The sequence below is a fragment of the Dermacentor andersoni genome, chromosome 1 (genome assembly GCF_023375885.2).
Source record: "Dermacentor andersoni chromosome 1, qqDerAnde1_hic_scaffold, whole genome shotgun sequence".
Taxonomy (NCBI): domain Eukaryota; kingdom Metazoa; phylum Arthropoda; class Arachnida; order Ixodida; family Ixodidae; genus Dermacentor; species Dermacentor andersoni.
Genome location: NC_092814.1, coordinates 40,301,557 through 40,327,338, shown reverse-complemented (window position 1 = coordinate 40,327,338; position 25,782 = coordinate 40,301,557).

The following is a 25,782-nucleotide window of genomic DNA, read 5'->3' as shown; positions in this document are numbered from 1 at the left end:
CCTAATTGCAAAGGCAATATTTCGCTACATGCTAGATGTTCTAAATGTGAAAATCTAAGTATGAAACAAAAGATACCTTGTAAGTATGGAAGACGGTATCCTGTTGAACAATAACTGACAGTTGGGCTTGTTGATTCAGACTTATAGGCGTATACAGCGCCAGAGACGCACACAAATGGTCAAGAAAACACAAGCAGCAGAGTGGTCGCTTGCGTTTCCTTCTAGCTTTTTCGTCTTCTGTGTTTTTTTATTTTGTCGCCTCCGTATTCTAGTGTTTTACTGACCTTTTATCGTTTTCTTTTTTTTTCAGCGCTGCCGTCTGTGTCTGCCTGAATTTTTGTGCGTGTAACGCTGTACGTTTACAGGTGTTCTCATGCGCTGCCGATTAGGAATGCCAACAGAACCAACACGAAAATGAGAACGCTGGCGAAGGACGCAAATAACTCTTGTGTGGGGCCAGTGAATGGCACAGCGAAAGGACGAGCAAAAAAAAAAAAAAAGAAAGGACACATTTCCTGCCTTCGCAGATCGAGCGCATAACACCGTCACAGCAACCGTGCCGTGTTTTATAGCCGACGTTTCTTTCGTTTTCAGGCGGCGCTCGTCCTTGTTTTCTTTCTTTTTTTTTCATATTGTGAGTTAGTTTGTGTCGAATAAAACATCCTTCTGGCGCGAATTGTGTGATTTCTTTTAAATTACCGCAAGTTGTTTCTTTTGAAGACGCGATGCCTGCAAAGTCGTGCTACGACGAAGATACACGCCGAGCGAGCGAGACATGCACTCTATAAAAAAAGTTTGTGGAAGTTTGTGAGTAGAACCAAAACGTTTGTAACTAGAGCCTTCGCTACCTCCCTGACAGTTACTAATGTTTTACCATCTACTAACGCAAAGTATTCATGAATGCATAGAGGTTAAGTTATTAAAGAGAGCGTCTCGCCCTTAGTCTATTATGCTGTGGGATGGCGGTCTTAGTGCAGCGTTTAGATGAAGTGAAGTGTTGTTTGTTTGTTTGTTTGTTTGTTTGTTTGTTTGTTTGTTTTCAATGACATTGCAACTATACGAAGCCAACAGACAATGAAGCGAAGGATAAATACATTCTTACTTTCCTATTACTTCTTTCCCAGTGCATAGCAAACTGGATAACTATCTTCCGGTCTAACCTCCTCGCCTTTCGCATCTCATTTATATATATATATATATCTATATATATCCCTGCTTTTTTTATTGAACGGCAGAGTTAATTATAGCTGGTGATTAAATTTGCAATGAAGTGCACATTTTAATGAACGAAAAGTGAAATGAAAGTCGACAAAAAGAGACCTTGGCTCTCGTTGACTTCATTGCCTGTCGGGTTCATGTGGTCAACTTGTCACTAAAAATCGAGCCGCTCGGTTTCCCTTACTCATGTCGCCCACTTTCGCTGTGCTGAATTAACAGCTGTGCGCGCGTGTGCGCGCTTGGGTGAACCACACGTGAACCGAAGGAAAGAAAAGTTTCCTTCCGATCTGGCTACATTCACTCTCCCTTATAAATTAATTCCTCGGCAGGTCATGGGAAACCCCTGCTTCAAAGTACGTGACTCCAATGTTTGGCCCCGGTCTTTGGCCGCTTTGTCCTGAACTCCCTGTTCTGAGATTTCCGAATAATAATAATACGGGGCAAATAAAAATGGAGCGCTGCGCTCCAATCGAAGCCGCCGTGTTTCCGGTGCGAGAGTCGTTCTTGCGGCAGACCCTTAGGCAAAACGAAACCCTGTCCGCGGATAACAGCCGCATTCTTTGCCAATTTTGTTCCGTCCTTTCGTTTTTTTCTTTCTGCTACTTGTTCTCACTGGAGAATTTTTACTTCCTGCGTCTACTGTGCGCGCCGCAAACCAAACGGCGCGCCGAGCCATCGACATGGCTGCGTGGGCGCCAAGGCCCGGAGCTCTTTTGTCACTGGCTGTGTAAACTACATGAATGCGTGACACTGTTCAGTGGAGCGTTGCGAACCCGTTCTCTGCATTGTCCGAAGAGAGGAATCGGAAGCGACGGAAGAGGTATACGTGACTCGAAACGCCACTCAAGGCACGCTTGTGTCTCGACTAATGCATTCGGCAGTTGAAGGCGCACATTCGGTGAACCACGTATTATTTCTGGTATTTCTATTCTCATTCAGCGCTAACAGCATAGGGACTGATACGCCAGACAGGGAACATAGAACGCAAAGAGCATGAACGAATACTAAAAAAAGTTCGCGTTGTCTGTTTCCCGTCTCCCGCAATAGCATCAGTCCCTTATAATGAACCAACTAGGCCCGCAAGATGTCCTGCTCAACAGTATAGGCGTGAGGGCTGCAACGATTGCAGCCAACTAAAAAAAATATGTAGATCCAATGCACATGTTATAATTCATGCATGAAGCGAAGCTTTAATGAAGGGGTTAAATAAATGCTACTCACCTAAATTCCACGCGTGCGAGTATGTTTATTTTCATCCCATTCAGTGTGTACGGACGTGCAATGCGTCACTATTTTTATGCGCCGCACAGGTCACAGCTATAATCTTAGGCAAGGTTTATGTTTATGCACCAATCCCTTCACAAGATATACAGGGAGCTTTTTTTTCAGACAATACCGATTTTTTATAAAAAAGGTTATAAGCGCAGCGAACATGGCGTTCTTGCAGACGAATTCGTAGGCGAGGTGGACATACTTCGCCCCCAATAACGTGAACTTCAGAAGACGATTGATTTGTTAACTTTTTTTTATGAATGCCTTAGGGCCCGTTGCTTAAATCGAGAAGTTGAAGGCAGTCGCATTTTAATGTAGACTCACTTTTTTTAAATCTTGAAAGCCGCATCTGATTCGAGATATATATCATTGAATTTCAACGGTCAATTCAGACAATATCGAAGCCGAGTGCCGCGGGACGCACGCATGAAAAATTGGCCCCGCTGTCACATCGAAACGCCCCCGCGACGACAAGCACGAGTAAGTTGGAACTTTATCTACGATCGGAAGCCGAGCGCCAGTCGCGGCAGCTGCTGATACGGCACGCTGTGCGTGGCGAGCATGTGCGGCTGCATGTCAGGTCAGGATGTGCTGCCGCCACGCTATCGTTCGAACTTCGCCCCATACTTATTCACGGGGCGTTGCCGTCTGACGCGCTCAGTCTCGATATTGCCTCAGTTGAGCGTGGGAATTTGATGATGAATATCTCGAATTAGGTGTGATTTTAATTTTTTTTTTTTTTTTAGGAGAGGCGTGCATGAAAATGTCACCGCCTCCAAATGAGCCATTTAGACAGCTGACCCCAAGGCACGAAAAGAAAGTTAATTAATGAGTTTTGTTAATTAGTATTCGGAAGCTCACGTTATTAGCGGAAAACTATGTCCGCCTCACCTACGAACTCGTCTGCAAAAACGCCATGGTCACTGCACTCATTACGTCAAACGCGTTAAACGCGAAAACTGGCGTCGGCGTCCGGCGCCCAGCGTCGGACGTCGCCTCGGCAAAAGGAACATCGAACCACGCATACATAACCACGCAGGCCCTCCACGAGGCGCAATGAAATTACTGAACTAATTGAATTTCTCAAGGTAAAATACCTGGAAAAATCGTAAAGTACGACTTACAACCTCCAGACACTGTAGCGTCGGATTGTAATTTGAATATACGAGAAAACGTGATTCTGTTACGCAGAAACTCAAACACAAACCCATTTTAACGCGATAGCGTTTTTCAGCTGCCGTTTGAGGTCTGTCTTAGTAGGAGCGTCACGGCCCCCTCGGTTCCTTGCACACCATCAAAAAAAGAACCACAAAGCTCGCCTTCGTGCATAGCGTCGCCGCGACTTCTCGAACTTGGAATGGTCAACTCTTTCCAGGAGCTCAAAGGAGCTCATCTAACAAATCAATACACAAGGTTAGCCCAAACACGATAGGGCCAACTACTTCTGGCTCGACTACACATCCAACACGATTTTCACATACAAGAAAGAGTCAGAGTGCCAGAACTATGGAGACGCGCCATCCGAGTTCGACCTCTTCCAACCAAGATGGATAGAAAATACCATATTGGACGCCGCCAAGCTAGGGCGGAAGCTTTGGAGCATCACTATGGCAACAAACATGGAGTTTACTACGTAGATGTCGCTGGGCCAAGCCACGGGGGATGGTGTACAGCAGCAGTCATACATCAGGGAACACAGGTGGATGGGCTCACTTTTCGTGCACCAGGTACAACACAAGCAGAGGAGGTAGCGATCGCCCTAGCTGCCTCGGACTCCCAATTCCAAATATACCATTACGGATTCGCGTGGCGCGTGCCGTAATTAGGAGGCTGGTTGGGTCACCCTATTGGCCTGGCGAATACTGCGAAACTGCAGCAAGGATGTCGATCCCACCCCCTGCTGTATAGTTTGGACTCCTGGCCATCAGGGCCTTCAAGGGAATGAAGCTGCTGATACGGCAGCCCGAGCACTCACTTACCGGGCTTTTACGTCCCCTTTGGCCCCTGAGGTCCTGGAACAAGAAGGCAGAATTCTCTTAACTTTCAAACACATTTCTACCTATTATAAGGATAGCCCCAGCTAAGGGACTGGGGAAAGCGAACGAACGCGTTCTACTTCACTTATACATCAACACAATGCTGTGCCCGGCAGTAATGAAACGTTTTGATCCTGCGATCACTGGCAGATGCCAACACTGTGGTGAGGTGGCTGACACTTATCACATGGTGTGGGCCTGCCAGCAAAATTCTGCTCTTACCCACCACCCCAACCCTACCCGAGAGGACTGCGAGGTGGCCCTGCTTGGTTGCTCAGACCATCAGGCCCAAAAGCCTTGGTCAATAGGGCCAGGCTGGTGGCTTCGACCAATGGGGTCCTGGACTAGGGACTCCACCTAGTATGTAGGGCTCCTGTGCGAGTCCACACCTCTAGTCCTTAATAAATACTTTCCACTGCCAGCGTTTCCCGGGGAACATTACGGTTACATAAGTTGCAGTTGCCGGGAAGCGTACGAAGCACTCGGGGATCTTTTAATGTTATCGCGTTTTTTTTTATAAAAAATATGCAGTGTCTAAAAAAGAGACCCTGTACATACGTACATGCCGAAATGCGAAGACCAAATCATGAGGATGCACAACGTGACGTTGTCACGAGGACTAAGGCGTTGTACGATGTTTGCCCAGGGAACAATGGTGATGACAGGTGTATACACAGAGAAGTATACGACACACATGCAAAATAAATTATGCATATTTAACGCAGCGCTTTCCTCCTTTTGTCAATCATTTCCTGAATAAGTTCTCATCTCTCTCTCTCTCTCTCTCTCTCTCTCTCTCTCTCTCTCTCTCAATCTCTCTCTCTGTCTGTCCTTTTGGCACATTTCGCAGGCATGTAGTAAACATGTTTGAATAAACTGGAATTAAAATAGGAATGTTGTAATGTATGCGAAGCGAAGCCCTTGTGAAGTGCTTAATTAAGCGCAAGGAAGCTAAATGTGATGCGTCCAATATTGCGATAACAATTACACAGGCGTTAGAGGCACATTCGCGCGGTCACGTGATATCGACGCGCATGCACGGCCCGCGCGTGTTGGGCGAGAAGGCCTCCAGAGACGCGCGGTGCGTTTGGCTCCGAAGGCGACGAGGCCGAGTGGACGCACCGCCGGTCACGTTCCGCTCAATCAGCTCTTCCGGAGCCTGGGCGGCGTTCTTGCTTCCGCTGCTGGCATGAGCACGCACAAATTAGCCATGCTGCTGAGCAGCTGTGCACATACCGTGGCGCATAAGCGGCACGGACAGTAAAGGTCAAGCTAAACCTGTCTTTACTTTGGCGCTAAGAAACGCTGGCGGTATTCCTTCGTGCAGTCTCATCTCGCGCACCATAAAGCTTTAGCGCACCATCGAGTCTTTCGCCTTCAGGCGAAGCTCATGTTTGTTATCAATATTAATCCAATGCGACGTGTAATCTCATGAGTGTTTATTTTTGTGCATCGCACAGGCCACAAATTTAGTCGTGCAATCTTTATATGTTTATGCACTACTCCGTTGACAAGCTATGCCAACATGCAAACAGCAGTTCATGCGCATGCATACCATAAGATATCGACGCAGTGATGTCACGAGGACGAAAGCGATGTTTGTCGAGGCAAGAATGGCGAGGAGAGGTGCATACAGATAGAGAGAGAGAGAGAAAAGAGTTTAATGGAAGCTGAAGATGGGGTCCGCACTGCTGCATGCAGGACTAGCTACTTCAGATGAGGAGAAGAATGCAGGAGGAGAAGACAAAAGCAAGAAATAAAGAGAAACGGTACACATATATAAATACATTTAATGCTTCTAACCTCCCGGCATTTCGGCTCTCTCTCTCTTTCTCTCTCTCTACCATTTTTGTCACAGTGGCACGTAGCCATTCTGGTGTATTGGCCAAGAATGGGTCCAGTCGAACATTCCCAATGAGCAGAGAATAGGTCTCCCGAATATTAAAAAGTAAGGAAATCAACGCAGCCGCTGAATATCATGCGTTATTTGATTAAGAGGTCTGTGTACTTTGCGATATCTATGAGCCGACAGTGGTGCATGTGCGTGCGTCTTCAATTTAAGTCACATGTATGAAACCGGAAGGAAAAACAAAATTGAAAGTAGTCAGACTGAGACAAGCGCTGTGTCCGCGTCTTGCCTCTGTCTCTCGTCCTTTTTCGTGCGCTAAAAAAACTCAGTTATGGAATACCAACACGCCCTAATCTACGCTCTTTCTAGTCAGACCTTGGTCAGACTGCCACGACTTTTTTTTTTTTATTGATATGATATAAGGAGATGTTGGCGCGCAATTTAAGGCGCCGGCTGCTCCTTATCTCTTGGGTGGTTCCGTCATACATCATTCAGCAACATCATACATCATTCATACAACGTCATAGATCATTCAGCCGTATGACGTCATACGTCATACGGCTTCATTTTCTTGGTTGGCGCCTTGAAACAATTAATCTTCCAACGTGACCACAGCTTTTTTTTTCTTTTTTTTTACAGCGAAGCTGTTCAGGGCTACTTTTCCAACTATCGGGCCCGCGCGTAGAAAAAAATCCTGATGATACTGCAATGCCAGGCCGACCCGCGGCGGAGGTGACGCAGGCGTTAAGCACTCCCCATACGTGGGCCGATCCCGAAGATAGCACAATACCGAGCCGACCTAAACACGTGAGCCGATCCCAAAGATAGTGCAATGCCGGGCCGACCTGCGGCGGAGGTGAAGCAGGCGTTAAGAACTCCCCATATGGGCCGATCCCGATGATAGTGCAATGCCGGGCCGACCCGCGGCAGAGGTGCAGTTCGCCATTAAGGGGCCCACATCCTCGTCGCTGGTCATCCTTCTTCACAGAGTGGAAGGGCACTTAGCTAATTTTATTTAATGGGAAAGTATTTCTATGCCTAGCCAACGAGAAAACCTCTCCGCCCCCCCCCCCCCCCCCCCGTCATGTAAGACTAATCGCTATAAAGAAAATAATGTACAAAACAAAATAAATGTGAAAGGAAAAAATGTTGCCGTATGTGAGTTTCCGACCTGCTACCCCACGCTCGGAACGAGAGTGTCTTACCTACTCGGCTAAACCCCACTTTCCTTTATTGCATGCAATTATGAGCAGTTTCATGCGAAAATTAGTTACATTACACTTATATCTCGCACATGAAAAACAAATGCACACGTGCTACGCAGTCCAATGAAAGTTCAAAGCTCGGGCAAACAAACACAAACGTCCAGATGCGAACCTTTGATCCCGTTCCTGAATGGATTGCGCTAAGCTCCCACGCATGTGTTGTACCAGTGGTACAAAACAAATGTCAAAGGAGCAGTTTACATGAAGGCTTTGTCGAAATATTTCGTGATGGTGGAATAAAAGCCATCTCTAGGCTCACATGTAAAGCCGACTAAGAGCCTTGTAGACATCCGGACAACTACGGTTTTTCCAAAATTTAATGCCAAACACGCCTCATCCTCAATGTGTTTTGGTGGTCGCGGGACGCGCCTTCCGTTGGGGCGTTCCTTCACCGACAGAAATGCCACCGATCTCTGAGGGCTCATGCGCTTCGCGTCGCGCAACACAGATCAGCAGTCAATGAGCTAATAAGGATGATAAAAAGTGATGAGGGGTTACACGGGTCTCATCACAGTCAATAATTGTTCGACGCGAATGGATATGGTGCTAATGAGCGATAACGGCTTATAACCGTCGGATCAATTCTGATAAGGCTGATCATGACCGATAAGGGACGACAAGGGTCGGATAAAGCACTATAAAGGTTGATAATGGTAGGATCATATCCGATAAGATTAAGAACAGATAAGAGTTGATAAGGATCGGATCGATTGCGATAAAACTACTAACGACTAATAAGGGTTCATAAGGGCTGATAAAGGTCGGATCAAATCAGATAAGGTTGATAAAGACCGATAAGGGTCTCATTGAGTCCGATAAAGTTGATAACAATCGATAAGCGCTGTTAATGATTTATGCAGGTTGGATGAAGTTTGATAAGATTGATAATGACACTGGGCTGCGTGGAGATGAAAGTGACACAATGCTCAAGCGTACTTAAACAACTCCAATGGAGTTAATGCATAACTGTTTTTTCTTTAAGCTCACCCGTTTTAAAACCTCTTGAAGGGAACGTGCCTTTGTCAACAGCTTGAAACTGCCGGTTAACAACCGTTTTTCTTTTACTGAGCGTGTTTAAGGTGGTAGTAACAGAAACAAACCTTCCAGACTTAGACGAGCCACCAGTGATTGAGAATTATGGTTGGGAATTGTGCAACAGAACGAAATCGGAAAGAAAGGGAGAGGTAGACGAAATGGCTCATACATCAGGGAGCCCAATGGAAAAGAGTAAGTTCAAAGTGTCAAGAGCATCTTTGGTTGTCAGGCACAGCGAGTGGAAAAGACTTGGCTGGACGTAGCGTACTTATGGACGAGAAAAAATGCAGAGAGGAGTCAAGAGTTAGTGGAATGCCTAAGTGCTGATATTACGGGTTTCGGGAATAATGTCGAAATTATCATGTTGGGTGACATGAATGCCCACATACAGGACCTAGACGGTTACATATACAGCAACGGCAGCTTGATGCTAGATCCCTGCGAGCAACATAACCTCTTTGTAGTGCATACGACACCAAAATGGCATGGCCAGATCACACGGCAAGTCGGAAATAGGCAATCGACCATTGATTACTGTTTGGTCACAGAAGGAATTTATGTAAGTTGAGTGAAATGGCCATTGACGAGGAAGGATATAAGCAGCATAGGGAGTGACCATAAACGCATCATTTTGAAGAGGGCATATGTAGTCGGGCAAGAGAGCAAGGAGCAAATTTGAACGCTGAACAAATAACAAATATAGTCACAAGAGTCAAGAAAGAACTTGGCAAATGACCTAGCAAGAAGTTTCTTGCGTAATTTACTGCAAATGTCATAATTCCTCCCCTGCCTTTGAAGTTTGCGTACATACAGAGCCTGCGGCGATAGGGACGATGGTCGACGAGCTGGTAGCGAACGGGACTGGTGACGCCGTAATGACGACGAGAAGTGTTCCAAGGAACACGAGCGTCATTGTTTGGCTGTTGCGGTGCCAATGGAAGCTGTTAACGACGCTCGCTCTGTTCGGGGCGATAATTGGTGAATGGCGGTCGCAGAGGTGAGGAGACAGCAGCGCTGGATAAAGGGGAGGGGGGCTAAGGGGGCTGCAGCCCAGGGCCTCACCTCGGACAGTAGGAGAAGGGGGCCCATTTATTCTAACCTGCTTAGTATATGGAACCACGGGCAACGGAACTTCGAGCGACATGTATTGTTAAGTATGGCCGGACGCCAAGGGGCCCGTGGGTGCTACGTCATCCCCTTCCCCTCTCCTGGTCGGGGCCCGTGGGTGCTGCGTCATCCCCACGCTACCGGAGAGGTCTCTCACCCGACGCTCTCCCCGGATTCGTCGAAGAGAGACGCACTCACCCGACGCACTCACCCGATGCTCTCCCCGGATTCATCGAAAAGAGGATCGACTTCTCCTTCCCGTGCCTGGTATTGCAGGAGGAGGGGCCTTCTCTCTGTGCCTGTCACGTGTCATCGACAAAAGCACGAGATCCCGCCCACACGATTGTAGAGAGCCTACTTAAGGGGCTCCGAAATGTACTTTATACTTCATACTTGATACTTCATTCTCTTATTTTCTTTCAATTACCTTTGAATAAACAGTGCAAGTTTCGCACTAGCAAAACGTCGTCTCGCCCTTGCTCGGTCGCCATGGTCTACCGGATGCCTGCAGCTCGCCAACAACGCCACGCTACCCAATAAGTAATGTCGGCGGAGCTTCGAGAGACAGGTCACTTGCAGTGGGATCGCCTACAAATGCAACAAACTGGTTGCTAACGGAGGGACCGCCCTGAGGTGCAACAAACTGGTGGCAGCGGTGGGATCGCCCCTGAAGCGCAACAAACTGGCTGGCAGCGATTGTGATACGGAATCCTGGAGACCCCAACTTAGACGACAGCTACGAGATCGTAGCCTCTTCGTCCTAGCAACAACGTTAGGAAAGAAGGTGTCTGGATCATGACTGCATATGGTGAGTGCACGGCTTTTCTTCACTGAGATATCACTTGGCTTTTACGTATTTTTTGGAAAGTACATAGCAGTGATTTTTTTCTTTAAACCGTTGACGGAAGTTTGAGTACGTCAAGGCTGTATAGAGTGAAGGTTTAGCAGCACTAAGGGCAGCCATGAACTTGAAGGCAATAAAGAAGCCGGAATTGTTGAGCTTGGCCAAAGAGTTGGGCCTCCAAATTGCCGAATCAAAGAGAAAGCCGGAGATCATTGAGGCGATCGAAGCGACCGGGGCAGACGACAAGGAACTGACGGAATGCCTCGAGAGCATTAAAGAGAAAGAAGAAGAGCGTAAGCGCCTTGAGGAAAAAGAAGAGCGTAAGCGCCTTGAGGAAAAACGTAAGTGCCTAGAGGAAAGAGAAGAGCGTAAGCGCCTAGAAGAAGAACGTAGGCAAAATGCACGAGAAAGCGGTAGCGGCATTGAAAGAACAGATGCAATATTGACGCGTGTATTCTATGCAGACGACGACGACGATGGGAGCACTAGCGGACTCCGCCTATAGTGGGTCAGAGTGAGATTGGTCGATGACGAAGAAGACGTGTCTCTGCTCTGTTTGTTTTTGAACAGATTGTCCTGTTGTTCGTGAAGAACGTCTCCTTGTGTTCTGTCCGCGTTGTACCGCGACACTGGTGGAGGGGCTGGGTACTGACCACGTCTGATGCGTCGGAGTCCTTCTGGGAGTCGGTCATCTAGCCCGGACGCACTATCGCCAGTTACGACACCGGTGCATCGCTTTAGTCGTCGACTGCTAGGCCTTGCCCCGGAGTTCTCCGCCCTTCAACCACCTCTCTCCAGGAGCTGCACACATTCCGCAATGACCGAAACCAGTCCAACACCAGCACCCCAAAGCAGTCGGTTTCCCAGTCCACAACAGGTAACCGTTCTGCATCCGCTGGTTCCCGATCACTATCGCGGAGCAGTCTTCGAAGACATTGAAGACTGGCTGGACAAGTATGAACGCGTCGCACAGATTAATCAGTGGACCGAGCAGCAAAAGCTCTCCCACGTCTATTTCGCCCTTGACGACACTGGCCGTACTTGGTTAGAGAACCGCGAAGGCAGCCTCACGAGCTGGCATGACTTTCGGCAGAAGATCACCGATACCTTTGCGAGTGCCGACCGACGCGACCGCGCCCAGGAAATGATGGAGCTTCGCGTGCAACAACCTAATGAGTCGGTCACAATGTTCGCTGAAGACATGGCCCGCCTCTTTCGTAGAGCCGACCCGAACATGACCGAAGATAGGAAGTTGCGCTACCTCATGCGAGGTGTAAAAGAGCAGTTGTTCGCAGGGCTTGTGCGCAATCCGCCAGTCACTGTTACTGAGTTTATCAAAGAGGCTACGGCTATTGAGCGGGCCCTTCATCAAAGATGCAGGCAATACGATCGTCTGTCCAGCAGCACTACAATCAATGCCGCCGCAGTGACTACCGAGTATCAGAACTCCTTGCGTGAGTTGGTCAGAGAGCTCATCAGAGAGGAAATTCAAAAGATCCTGACACCGACACTAGATAGACCCGTCGCGTCAATCGCCGAAGTGGTGCGTGATGAAATCCGGCAGGCGTTCCCGGTAACCGATCTTCAAGACCACCAGTGACCCCTGAGTTACGCCGCTGCTGTCCGATGTCCACCACCGGTTGCAACCACATCACCGTACCAACAGCCTCCGACAGCCGCTCCTTGGTCGTCGCCGCAAGAGGAGGCTTCGAGGCGCGCAGCCTTTATGCCGCTTCAGTCATACCGCCAGCCGTCGTTCGCCGCGTCTTGGTCACCGCCGCAAAACGACGCTACGGGACGGCCGCAACTTCGGAGAACCGACGTATGGCGCACTGTCGATAGGCGCCCACTCTGTTTTCACTGCGGAGGCACCGGCCATATTTCGCGTCATTGCTGGCATCGTGACACATCATTTCGACCTCTTCGTCCGTCGTACTATGGTCGACGGGCAAATGACGACGCCATGCTGCGCCGCGACGACGCTGCTTTTCAGGGACCCCCAATAGCGCACCCGAGTGTCGAATCCGTGCCCAATGATCGGTCCGATTTCGGCCGTCGATCGCGCTCTCCAACTCCTCCACGTCAAATGGCTTCATCTACTGGGCGTACTTTTGCGGAGCTCCGAGGACGAAGGTCGCCCAGCCCCCGTCGGGGAAACTGAAGGCGGCGACCTCTGGGGGCAAGGTTGCAGGCCCGCCGCAAGACACTAAAGAGCCCCCAACATTCTCGCTGCAGAACGACGTGAAGGCGATAAACACTGAAGAAATTGTGAGCGCCGACATTGATGTTTTCGTGGACGGGCAACCGGTGACAGCGTTAGTCGACACTGGGGCCGACTTCTCTATAATGAGTCAGGAACTCGTCCTCCGTTTGAAGAAAGTGAAGACGCCATGGACGGGACCTCACATAAGGACGGCAGGCGGCCAATTACTGATGCCTACTGGAAGATGTACTGCTAGAGTTAACATCGGGGATTCTTCTTTCGTGGCCGCTTTCATCGTCCTTCCTGTATGCTGCAAAGATTTGATTATTGGAATGGACTTCCTAAAAGAATATGGCGCCGTAATTAACATCCCGGACCGCATGGTGACGTTTTATAAGAGCTCCGGTTTAGTCCATTGTTTATCGCCGCAGCACAACTGCTTTCGTCTAACAGAAGACGACGTCGTCATCCCCCTCGATCGTGTGCCCTTGTTTCAGTAGCATGCGACATACCGTTTCGTTGCGAAGGAGTTGCCGACCAAATAACCTCGTTGTTGTTTACTCACGGTATCTCGGTCGCGCGAGGAATCGTGAATGTCACCGACGGGCGCACAAACCTGTTGCTAACAAATTTTAGCACAGAGCGACGGCACCTTCTCAAGGGCACAGCTGTGGCTTATTTTGACGGCGTTGCGGATGTTCGTGGCTGCTGTTCACTACTCGAAGAAGCGCCTACGCGAGACCCAGCCCCTGCACTTGACGTTAGCACTGCTTTGTCGGAGCACGAACGCGAGCGGCTTCTTACGCTATTGGCCAAGTTCAACGACTGTTTTGCGTCGACGTCCAGCGTCGGTCGGACGCCTCTGACAAAGCACCGAATAATTACAGCGGATACGGTAACACCAATTCACCAAAATCCGTATCGTGTGGCACCTAGAGAACGTGAAGCCATACAACAACAAGTGACACAAATGCTCGAAGATGACGTGATCCAACCATCAACAAGTCCCTGGGCATCTCCTGTAGTTCTAGTCAAGAAAAAAGACGGCAGCTTGCGTTTCTGTGTGGACTACCGAAAGCTAAATAAGGTGACAAAGAAAGACGTATACCCGCTTCCCCGTATAGATGATTCACTCGACAGGCTTCGACAGGCACGTTACTTCTCTTCAATGGACTTAAAAAGCGGATATTGGCAAATCGAAGTAGACTCGAGAGACCGTGAAAAAACTGCTTTCGTGACGCCAGATGGCCTATACGAATTTAAAGTCTTGCCTTTCGGTTTGTGTTCTGCCCCTGCTACGTTCCAACGCCTCATGGATACTGTACTTTCGGGTCTGAAGTGGAAAACCTGCTTAGTATATCTCGACGACGTCATCGTGTTCTCCGCAACGTTTGAAGAACACCTCGAACGGCTTGAAGCGGTTCTGCAGTCCATACGGTCCGCCGGCCTCACCCTGAAGCCGCAGAAGTGCCACTTTGGCTTCGAGGAACTGCAGTTTCTCGGTCACGTCGTCAGCCACACAGGTGTCCGGCCGGATCCTGAAAAAATTGCAGCCGTCGCACAGTTTCCCGTACCATCCGACAAGAAGGCTGTCAGGCGCTTCCTCGGCCTCTGTGCCTATTACCGGCGGTTTATTGCAGACTTTGCGCGCATTGCATCGCCGTTAACTCGCCTGACGAGAGACGACGTTGCTTTTGTATGGGGCGACGAAGAGCAAGGTGCATTCAACGACTTGCGGCAACGTCTCCAGACACCTCCAGTGCTTGCTCACTTTGATGAGACCGCTCCTACATTGCTCCACACTGATGCCAGCAATGTTGGCTTGGGAGCTGTTCTTGTGCAGTGGCAAGAGGGCACAGAAAGAGTGCTTGCCTATGCAAGTAGAACGCTCTCACGTACGGAGGCTAATTACTCCACAACTGAAAAAGAATGCCTCGCCGTGGTATGGGCGGTTATGAAATTTCGCCCATATTTGTATGGCCGCCACTTCACCGTTATCAGCGACCACCATTCACTATGTTGGTTGACAAACCTTAAAGATCCTTCTGGACGACTGGCGCGTTGGAGCCTAAGGCTGCAAGAGTTTGACATGACTGTCACGTACAAGTCGGGGAAACGACATACGGATGCTGACTGCTTGTCTCGATCGCCGATAGCGTCGCCTGCTCCACCCGAAGAAGAAGACTCAGCTTTTCTTTGTGTTATGGATACATCCGCCATCGCGCAACAACAACGGGACGACCCTGAGTTGCTTGAACTAATCAATTACTTGGAGGGAAGATCTGCGAAACCACCTAGAGTTTTCACAAGAGGGCTGTTGTCGTTTTGTTTACGGGCCAAGGTCCTTTACAAAAAAAACTTTTCTTCGACCGGGTCCCCCTATCTGCTTGTCATTCCTGCAGCTCTTCGTACGGAAGTACTTCAAGCTTGCCACAACGAGGTGACTTCTGGTCACTTAGGCTACACGCGAACATTGGCCAGAGTGCAGCAAAGGTACTACTGGCCGAGACTTACCACCGCCGTGAAACATCACGTTCGCACTTGTCTCGACTGCCAGAGGCGCAAGTCGCCTCCGACGAAACCAGCCGGCCTCCTACAACCCGTCCAGGTCCCTCGAAGACCATTTGATCAAATCGGAATGGATATTTTGGGCCCACTCCCTACTTCTACTGCAGGCAATCGCTTTGTTATCGTCGCAACCGACTATCTCACACGTTACGCTGAAACAAAGGCAATCCAGAGCAGCACAGCAGCCGAGGTAGCGCGCTTTTTCATTGAGCATGTGGTGTTGCGACACGGTGCGCCAACCGTCGTAATAACCGACCGAGGAACCGCATTTACGGCTGCACTTTTCGATCACGTCTTGCTACTAAGTGGAACAGCCCATAGAAAGTCCACCGCCTACCATCCACAAACCAATGGGTTAACAGAGCGCTTAAACAAAACAATTGAAGACATGCTCTCCATGTACGTGGATGTTGATCATAAAAATTGGGACGACATCCTACCTTACATCACCTTTGCATATAACACGGTGAAACAAGAGACGACGCGCATGACTCCGTTCTCACTTGTTCACGGACGGGATGTACGAACGATGCTGGATGCGATGCTTCCACACGACTTTGACGACACTGATACGGAAGCCGATATATTTACGCAACGCGCAGAAGAAGCTCGGCAGCTCGCGCGCTTGCGGATCTGCCAGCAGCAAGACTACGACGCAGGCCGCTACGATCTTCACCGTAGAACAGTTACCTATGAAGTCGGCGACAGAGTGTGGGTTTGGACACCCATACGGAAACGAGGCCTCTCCGAGAAACTGTTAAGGCGATACTTTGGACCATATCGGGTATTGCAGCGCCTCAGTGATGTCACCTACGAGGTCGTTCCCGATAATCCCAACTGTACACGGCGCCGCACACACCGTCCTGAACTTGTGCATGTTGTGCGCATGAAGCCGTATGTGCGCGAATGACTATGCTAGTGGCCTTTACTTTCCGCAAGTGACATTCCTTGTTTAGCATCGGGACGATGCTCTCGTAGGGAGGGACAAATGACGCGTGTATTCTATGCAGACGACGACGACGATGGGAGCACTAGCGGACTCCGCCTATAGTGGGTCAGAGTGAGATTGGTCGATGACGAAGAAGACGTGTCTCTGCTCTGTTTGTTTTTGAACAGATTGTCCTGTTGTTCGTGAAGAACGTCTCCTTGTGTTCTGTCCGCGTTGTACCGCGACAATATTTTCAGCAGTTAAAGGAACAAAGACAACGCCTGTCTGAAAATTCTGTAGGCAGTACAGAGCAAAAGAATGAGAATGTATCTAGCAGACTTTCGCCAAAAGCCGACGAGAAAAGTATTGCCTGTGAGATTAGCGGCCCAGTCATACTCGAACGGAAAGGGCTAGCTGCTGAGGATGCCTTAGTGGCAACAGAGGCCTTTAAAGGCCAGAGTGAGAGCGACGAGGTGCTGTGCCAACAGAGGACTGTAGAGACAGCTAGGCCAGCTGCGAACAAATTGGCACAGTTACCGCGCGTGTGCGTCGCATCTCATGGTAGCGAGGTCGTTAGCGAGGTACAGAATACTGCGGACTTGACAGACGCGAGCACCCATGTCGAGTCACACCTGCGTGCCGAAGTGAGGTGCCAGCTGGACGATGCAGTTGAGAGTAGTTCTCGGGATGGCGAGCTCCGTAGCTCACGAGAGAACAACTGCATGGTTCAGGGATCGATGTGGCTCTCCACCAGTCTAAGTAGCCTAGAGATGGATGATTTAATTAGAAGTCATTCGGACTGTGCGTGTGAGACAGCGCTCGAGACCGACGGGCTGTGTGTCGATACACAGCGTGAGCTGGGCAATGCAATAGAGGGCAGTTCGCAAGAGTGCGAGTTGCATAGCTCGAGTAAAGCCTGCTGCATTGTGCCAGAGTCGGTTGAGCTGTCCGCCAGTCGAGGCAAAGATAGAGTCGATTTAAATGATAATCACTCAGACTGTGCGGGCAAGAGACCGATCCGGGCCGATGAGATGTGTAACGGCCAGCACGAGGCGCCAGAAGGCGATATGAAGGAGAATTCAAAGAGAAAGCGCCGCAGAAAGAAGCGCCGTAAGGATCAGAATGCGATGGCTAAAGTAGCGAAGCCAAAGACGGCAACAGGCGCGAAAAGGCAGGGCGCAGCGAAAAGTAAGGTGCGGTCGTCACGGACGATGTTGACGCATCAAACACGTTCGAGCCACCGGTCAAAAGGGGACCGACAAGCATGTTCTGCACGGACGCGGAAAAAGGGCACGGGGCAGTTAAATTCCTCGTCGTTCCGCCGTTCTTTTCAAAGCTCAGCGTGCAGTGCAAAGAAGCGCAAGGTGGCAAGACGAGACCAGGTGGGGAGTAGCGACGCGGTCAGTCGAGGTCATGCTGAAAGCGGGGCGCGAGGACGCAAATTGGCAGGGGACTCTAACATCTTGGGGGAGCTGATAGTGAGTCAGCCCTTTTGTTGTTCCTCGGTAGCCAGAGTAGCTTTCGGTCCGTGACCCCTTCGAGTACGGCTCAATGTATGAGTCAGTAAAAAACGTTTGAAACGGGAGGCCAAGGGAGCTTCCGTAGAAATGAAGTGTTTTGTTTTATCTTTTGAGCATCGGATAATTTTCACGATTTGAGACTAAGAATTTCTTTCAATATGTAAAGTATGAGCTTTGTTTGTTTTCGTTTGAAAAGCTCCGAGATTGGAAAGATGCCTTTTCGGTAAAGGTTTAGTCTCGCGAGGTGTTCATTAATGAGCATATAGGCTTTCTTTTTTTGTGTGTGTAAGTAACCTGAGTGTCAAGGTTATCGTTGAGAGGCCTATGGTAACGCGTGTGTGTTTTAGTTAACCTTCGTCTTTTTATGCGTTTTTTATTGTCTAAGGTTAAGCGCGTAAGCTTTCAGTGAGTGCATGATTTGCACCAAGAAGCGTTCTTAGTTCCATTAGCGCGTGTCCTGTGTGGACGGAAGGAAGCATAATTATGACTGGGTTGCTCGTGTGTGTTGAGGGCAGCCGTATTCTGACTTCTTTAGTGAGCGTGCGTAGAACGAGTGATTAGCAGACGCAATTGGTTTAGGGTTCTGCGGAGTGCGTAAGTTACGCAATTTTTGTTGCTCGTTTAAGCTACGTGTCCTGTAGGGACTAAAGGAAGAAACGTGAGTAGGCGTAATGAAAAGTTTGCCTACGACGCAAGTACGCGTTCTGAATAGTGACCACAAGGCTAGCGCGCTTGTGATTACGTACTTGTGAAGATGGCCAGACTGTTCAGTGGCACCAATACGTGCGATAAGTGCGCCACTGCGATAGGTTGGAAACTTGCGGTTCGTGTAGTTGGGCGGTGCAGAAGATAGATGCTATATCGCTACAAGAAGGGTCAGCTTAACGGCAATGCCGACGGTTTTAAGTCGTTGCCCCTAGAGTATCGAAAGCCTCATACTCATCCGGGTTTCCGTGGCATTTTTTTTTGTTTGTTTCATGCATTCATATGTTTCCGAAGTGAAGCCGATTGTTAGCTGATTTTAATAACCACGTCCTAACGCTTTCAAGAAATTGCCGTTTTAGTGTTGAAGGGGGGGAGGACGCGCGTAGGAAATGGGAAAGGTGTAGCGGGTTTTCTTTTTTTCAAAAGCCGGGTGTGTCTTGGGGGAGAGTGGCCTTGTGCTCGCTGCTTTGTGGTTGTGGGTCCGGCACTGTTCTGTGGTGATTGCTTACCCACGCAGGAGACGAAAAAGGGCAAGACCTGCTTGCAAGACCAACTTCACCGGACCGGACTAGGGAGAAATGTCACAAGAGCGCCACGAGGACGGATGACCACTCCCCAGAAAATACCCGCTACGAACGAAGGGTTCGTGACCTCTACGGAGAATCCTGAACCGAAACGCCGATCCCTCGTACAGCGGCTGCTGGCCCCTACACATCGGGATCTTCCTCCCCCGCCGGAGAGTCTGTTAGGTATGGCCGGACGCCAAGGGGCCCGTGGGTGCTACGTCATCCCCTTCCCCTCTCCTGGTCGGGGCCCGTGGGTGCTGCGTCATCCCCACGCTACCGGAGAGGTCACTCACCCGACGCTCTCCCCGGATTCATCGAAAAGAGGATCGACTTCTTCCCGTGCCTGGTATTGCAGGAGGAGGGGCCTTCTCTCTGTGCCTGTCACGTGTCATCGACGAAAGCACGAGATCCCGCCCACACGATTGTAGAGAGCCTATTTAAGGGGCTCCGAAATGTACTTTATACTTCATACTTGATACTTCATTCTCTTCTTATTTTCTTTCAATTACCTTTGAATAAACAGTGCAAGTTTCGCACTAGCAAAACGTCGTCTCGCCCTTGCTCGGTCGCCATGGTCTACCGGATGCCTGCAGCTCGCCGACAACGCCACGCTACCCAATAAGTAATGTCGGCGGAGCTTCGAGAGACAGGTCACTTGCAGTGGGATCGCCTACAAATGCAAAAGACTGGTTGCTAACGGAGGGACCGCCCTTAGGTGCAACAGTATGAAGCGAGAAAACCAGAACGAGCAGTCAGGGCCCCCGCCTAATGTAACAGCATGCGTTTAGCCTGATCATTTGGGGAGAGCTTGTCGAGCTGCAAAAACAGGAATCCCCCGCCACCCCGTCGGGGCTCTCTTTCTTACGAAGCGAGGTGCGTTTGCTTGGAAGAGTTTTCGTGGTTTCCTGTCAGTCCGCCTGTCCAGTGCTGTCTGGAGAGGAGGGGCAAGGGGGAAACACCTAAAACATGTAATGTGCGATGAGGACCTAAATCTCCCTTGCCCCTCGTCACCACCAAGCCAGCCTCCACCTCTCAAATAGTTCCGCCGCTGTGCTTCTCATAGAAAGGATGTGCTGCAGTACCCAACAGTGCCTCCCATTCGACTTTTCTTTACCGGGATGGTAATTTGGGCGGGGGAGGATGAGTCCGATAGCAGATGATCATGAGTCTGATGGCAAAGTCTATGCAGGAAAGGAAAGAAGACGTCACACGTGCTTTTGTCCGCGTGCCGTGGGGCATGGAATTTTCACTGTTCGGGCTAGAGGTGTGGAAGAGTGGAGGGGGAAGTTGGAGAGCTGGACACTAAGGCCTGTCTCCAGGGCCCATTCCTGCCTAGTGGCTGCGCACCCTCGCGCGCGCTCGACGGAAAAAGTAGGTCTGACTGGCCGCCGAACTTCCCAGAAAGTAGAAAAAGATGACTCAGAGGCGACGGAGGGTGCGTAACTTCGCCCGCGCTAGGAGTCGCCCTCTCCACTTCGTTCTCACGCTGGGCGTCGACGGGACGAAAGAAAATTCGAGAACCTCCCAGAACAGACGATTGCTCCTAGCCAATAGGAAGACGAGACCGGAACGGGAGAAGGAGTGAGTTTGTACGGAGAAGGAGGGAATTTGTATAAGGAACTCTATGCGAATGTGAACGCCTGCTTTGGCGCTAGTAACAGACAGACGCGGCGCGCGTCTATAAAAGGAAGTTAATCGCGGGCTGCGATTCTGCCCCTAGCCGCCGGTTAAGCTTGCATAAGCCCGCCCGCTGAGGAGCTCCCGGGGGACGCACCACTCTTGGCCAGCCACGGAGCATCCAGTTAGCGTGCGCCAGTCATCGGGACGGCCACCGTTGGACACCTGCGGTCGCGTCGGAATGACGAAGTGCCCGGTGAACAATTAGCATCCATTCATGCGAAAATGCTCGGTCGGAAGCACCAAAGTGGTGCATCTAAACGAAAGGCGAAGTTAGAAAGAGAAAATCGTGAAAAGAAGCTACCAAAGATGACAAAGTACCTACTGAATGCAGCTTCCGCGGAGCAGTATGATCGCTCTACCCAGAGTCCGTGTCAAACTCCCAATAGTACCGACTGTGCTTCTGTGGAGGACTTGCCAACTCCATCATCACGGTTTCCTGGCAAGAAGCAAGGTTTGACTCATCTTGGTTGTCTGGATCCTGTGAAAACGGTGCCAATTTCGGTCGTCCCTATTTCTGAGCAACCGACGCTAACCGAGCCCTGTCCTGTTCCCGAGTCAGCAACGTCTATGCTACTCGGCCGGGCCCCTGTGACATATCTCCAGGTGTCCGGTCTGCCACGCCCGATTTCCACTACTGCTGATCAACAGGTGCCAAACCTCCCCGATGAGCCTCCTTCTACTGACGAGGGCCAGGAAACTACACTCCAAGAACCCACTCACTTGTTTCCTGTTAGTTTGGCTTCAAATAATCATGTTCCCACCCACAAAGTGTGCCTTGCCTCGAGAGGACGAATGAGACGGCTTCTCGTTGCGGCAACAGACAAGTACAGACACCCCCGCAGCAAGAGGTACGTTGCGAGATTCTCCGAAGTGACCCCGTCCGAAGTGGCCGGACGTTATTACTGACAGTTTTCGGAGTGTATGCCTTGAGAAAGGGCCACTGTATTTTCAAAATCGGGCAGAAAATTTTCTCTCTTCCGAAAGGCAATACAAAACTCAGAAACGCTATATGTCACCTCATCTTCTCGTGCGAAAGGCTGTAAATGGGGAGGCGTACAAGCGACACTGGTTAATGTACTCGGAGTACAAAGGTTCCGTTTACTCTTTCATGTGAAAACTATTTTCGATTTCAAGCAACCCCAGTGCTTTCACCACGCACGGCTTTTCTGATTGGAAAAGAGCAGAAGAAAATGTTTGCGCACATTGAAAATAGCGTCGAGCACCGGAACTACGCGGCAGCATGGCTCGCCCGCTCTAACTCAAGCAGCACAATTGACAAGGAGCTGGTTAAGCATCTTGTCACTGAGACCGCTTACTGGACAGAGGTGTTGAAGCGCGTAGTCGTTGTAGTTAAGCTTCTAGCTGAGCGCAACCTAGCGTTTAGGGGCAGTGAGGAGATTTTTGGTTCACCGAGAAATGGCAAATTATATGGGAGTGCTTGAGGCCATTGCCAAGTTTGATCCCTTTCTAGAGGAGCACATCAAACGCTACGCGAACAATGGAAAAGGTCACCCTTCGTATTTGTCAAAAACCATTTGTGACGAATTTATCGAGCATATGCCAAAGGCTGTCAAGAAACGTCTCGTTGACGAAGTGAAACGGGCAAAATACTTCTCTTTAATTGTTGATTCGACTCCAGACCTTACTCACGTTGATCAGCTGTCAGTTGTTTTACGATACTATTTAAATGGGAAAGTGTACGAACGCTTTCTTGGATTTGTTCCAATTGAATCGCATACCTGCTTGTATCTTTTCGATACCGTGATGTCCCTCTTGATGACCAATGGCATCTCAATGGATGATTGTAGGGGCCAAGCTTATGATAATGCGAGTAATATGTCAGGAAAATATAAAGGACTGCAAGCTCAAATCAAACACCTGAACGAATTGGCAGTCTACGTCCCGTGTGCTGGTCATTCACTGAACTTAGTTGGCGCGTGTAGCGTTGACAGTTGCCTTGAGGCAGTCAACGTTTTCACTGTAATTCAGAGACTGTATGTGTTCTTTGCTGTCTCACCTAAGCGATGGAGGTATCTTTTGGACAGCATGGGCGGAACTGGCCAGCAGCTTGTTTTGAAAAGTCTCTCTGAGACAAGATGGTCAAGACACGCTGAATCATGTAACGCCATTCTGAAAAATTTCGATGCAGTCTTGCGTTGCCTTGAAGCTATATCAAAGAACGAGGAAGAAAACGGTGACACTAGGAACGAAGCGCACTCTCTCTTCAAGAAGATGACAAAACTAGAGACTGCATTCATGGCGATTTTCTGGGGTGAAATCTTGGAGCGCTTTTACAAAACGAGCGTGGCACTTTAGAAACCAGGCCTAGACATTTCAACTGCTGTAGACCTGCTGAGCTCTCTAGAAGGCTTTGTCAATTCTTTGCGATTTCTCTTTGATACCTTCGAAGAGAGAGCACGCACGCTAAGGTACCAATCAATGTTATCAGGATGAGGGCAAACGCAGTTTTGAGTAAGCACCCGGACGGAGAAAGCGATAGTGTGCTACAAGGTAAAAAAAAAGTTTATCGTAGAGACCTACAATGGTTGTACTTGGCAGTCTAGGCTCTGCTTTGCGAGTGCGAAAGGCTGCCTACACTGAACTCTGCGAAAGGTTCGGATTCTTAAAATTGCTGACAGAAGTTGGGAGCGAGGCCTCTCGGGCACAGCAGGCTGAGAAGTTGGTGAAAACCTGCAAAAATGATTTGGAGCCAGTATTTCCCGCTGAAATCTATCAGTTTGCGAACTTTCTGCACAACTATGTGTGCCAGGACACGAGTCTCCTGGGAATAATGAAGTTGCTGCACGAAAGAAAGCTTATTAATGTGTTTCCGAACCTTTCTATTGCTTTGCGAATGTACTTAAGCATACCCGTGGCAGAATGTGAGACCGAACGATCGTTTTCCAAGTTGTCGCTGATAAAAAATCGCCTTCGTTCGAGCCGCCTTTGACGACAAGGTGAACTCGCTTGCTATCATGTCCATTGAAAGTGACCTCTTCCACGATCTCTCCTTCGAACAGACTATATCTGATTTCGCCAAAGCGAAGGCGCAACAGATGCCATTTTAAAAGAGGACTGTTTGCGCTATACATGAATAGTTCCAATAAGTTCGTTGTTTCGCCTCCCATCCTCCACGTTGCCAATGAAACGCTGAGCAGTGTGATTCAAGATATTCAAATCTTCGTTGTTCGTCTCTTGTTTGTTCTTCTAGTGATATTTAGCGTGCTTATAAAGAACTGTATTTTTGTTGTTTTTGATAGTGCCACGTTTATTTGGTGTCGTCCTTGCTTGTCTTACCTGTAACGAAAATATTTTCAAATAATGTTTTGTAATTACAGTTGGTAATTTTCATCTGTATTCTAGTGCATTTTTATTGTGTTTGTATCGCCTTAAGTATTGTATATATCTATCGCATATTTATAGAGTAACGTGTGTAACGATTACTGCAGTCTGATGCTTGAATTTTAATAAAGAATGGTTTGGGTACAACAATGCGTCTCCTCACGGGATTAAACTTAGTGATGCAAACAAAGCCTAGCTTCAGAAGGATCGACATCTGAGCTGTGTTTTTTCTACGTTCTTGTTTGTCTTGAGAGCACTAAACTTTTCCTTAAGCCTAGCTTTTGCTGAAAACAGAATGCAGATTAATCATGAAGTGAACATATGTGTTGGTGTTTACAACAGCACGCGTTTCAAACAAGCTTTCTTGTTTTCCTCATAATAATAACAATAATAATAATCCCGTTGGTCGCACTTCGTTCTTTTTAATTTGGTGGAATTAAAATGAAACATGGCATATTTCCAGTAGCGTAGCAGGCGACAGGTGGGGGGGGGGGGGGGGGGGCAGTATAGGGAAAGGGCGCCTGCATGTGCATTAGCCCAGGGCTCCCATTTTTCTTAATCCGGTCCTGGGAGAGAGTACGGCTGTTACGATGGCGAGCAACGTGACTGATACGCCGGGAGGAAAAACAGATTGGCCGATCGTTTGCGGTTCGCCACTCGGCTGGATTTCTTTATCGTGCAGGATACCGTGGACCAGTCGATGGACCTGGAGCATGAGACAGCTGTGAAGCGGCAACGGCACATACAGGATGAACTCCAAGATTAGCGAGTTCTTCGTGGTCTATTGCCGGCACAAATGATGCTGTAGGCAAGTTGTTCGGCTCACTGGGGCGGGAAAAAAAAGGGCTGCAGGAGCCATGGCTTCAAGTTCTATCCGCGTCAGGTCATCTGATGATGATGGTCGCTGCACTCCTAGCCTGTCGTCACAAGAAGATGTCGCAGCTGTGTTCGGCAGACGTGCGAACAGTGTTACAGTGCGGCGGCTCTTGGCCTGCTCAAAGCGTTGACGCTCTTTTACGATGTCTTGTACTGTTCCACAATTTTTGCACATGAGCAGGTTGAAAGCATCATCAGCGATCCCCTTCAGTACATGGCAACCTTGTCTGACTCAGCCACATAACTGTCGGCCTTACGGCACGGAGCCAGCGCGTCCTGCATGTAAGAGATGTATGATTCTGTGGACGTCTGGGCGCGGGTCGCTAGTTCTTTCTTAGCGGTGCTATTCCGCCCGACGGGACGGCCGAACAAGTCCCTCAGCTTCTGTTTGCACACGTCTCAGTCGTTAAGCTCTTCCTCGTGGTTGTCATACTGCACCTTCGTGGGACGTTGGGAAACCTACAGCTAATAGCAGCGTGATATTCTCGAATACATTCTAACAATTTTCTTAAAGCTGTATTTTATCAACGCGCATTTACCATCGGACATGAAATTGGCGTATTGTTCCCTTTGTTCTCGCAAAATTTGACCTCAGTTGTAGTTGTAATTACGCCAGTGAAACCGTCTAACTTTTACACCACTCGTAAAACAGACTAATATGGACCATTTGCATACATATTCTACTATAAGATGCGCATTTAACCCACCCATTTGGAACACTGCCTACACATTACTCATACCATGCCCCTAATTTTCCCCAGATATAAA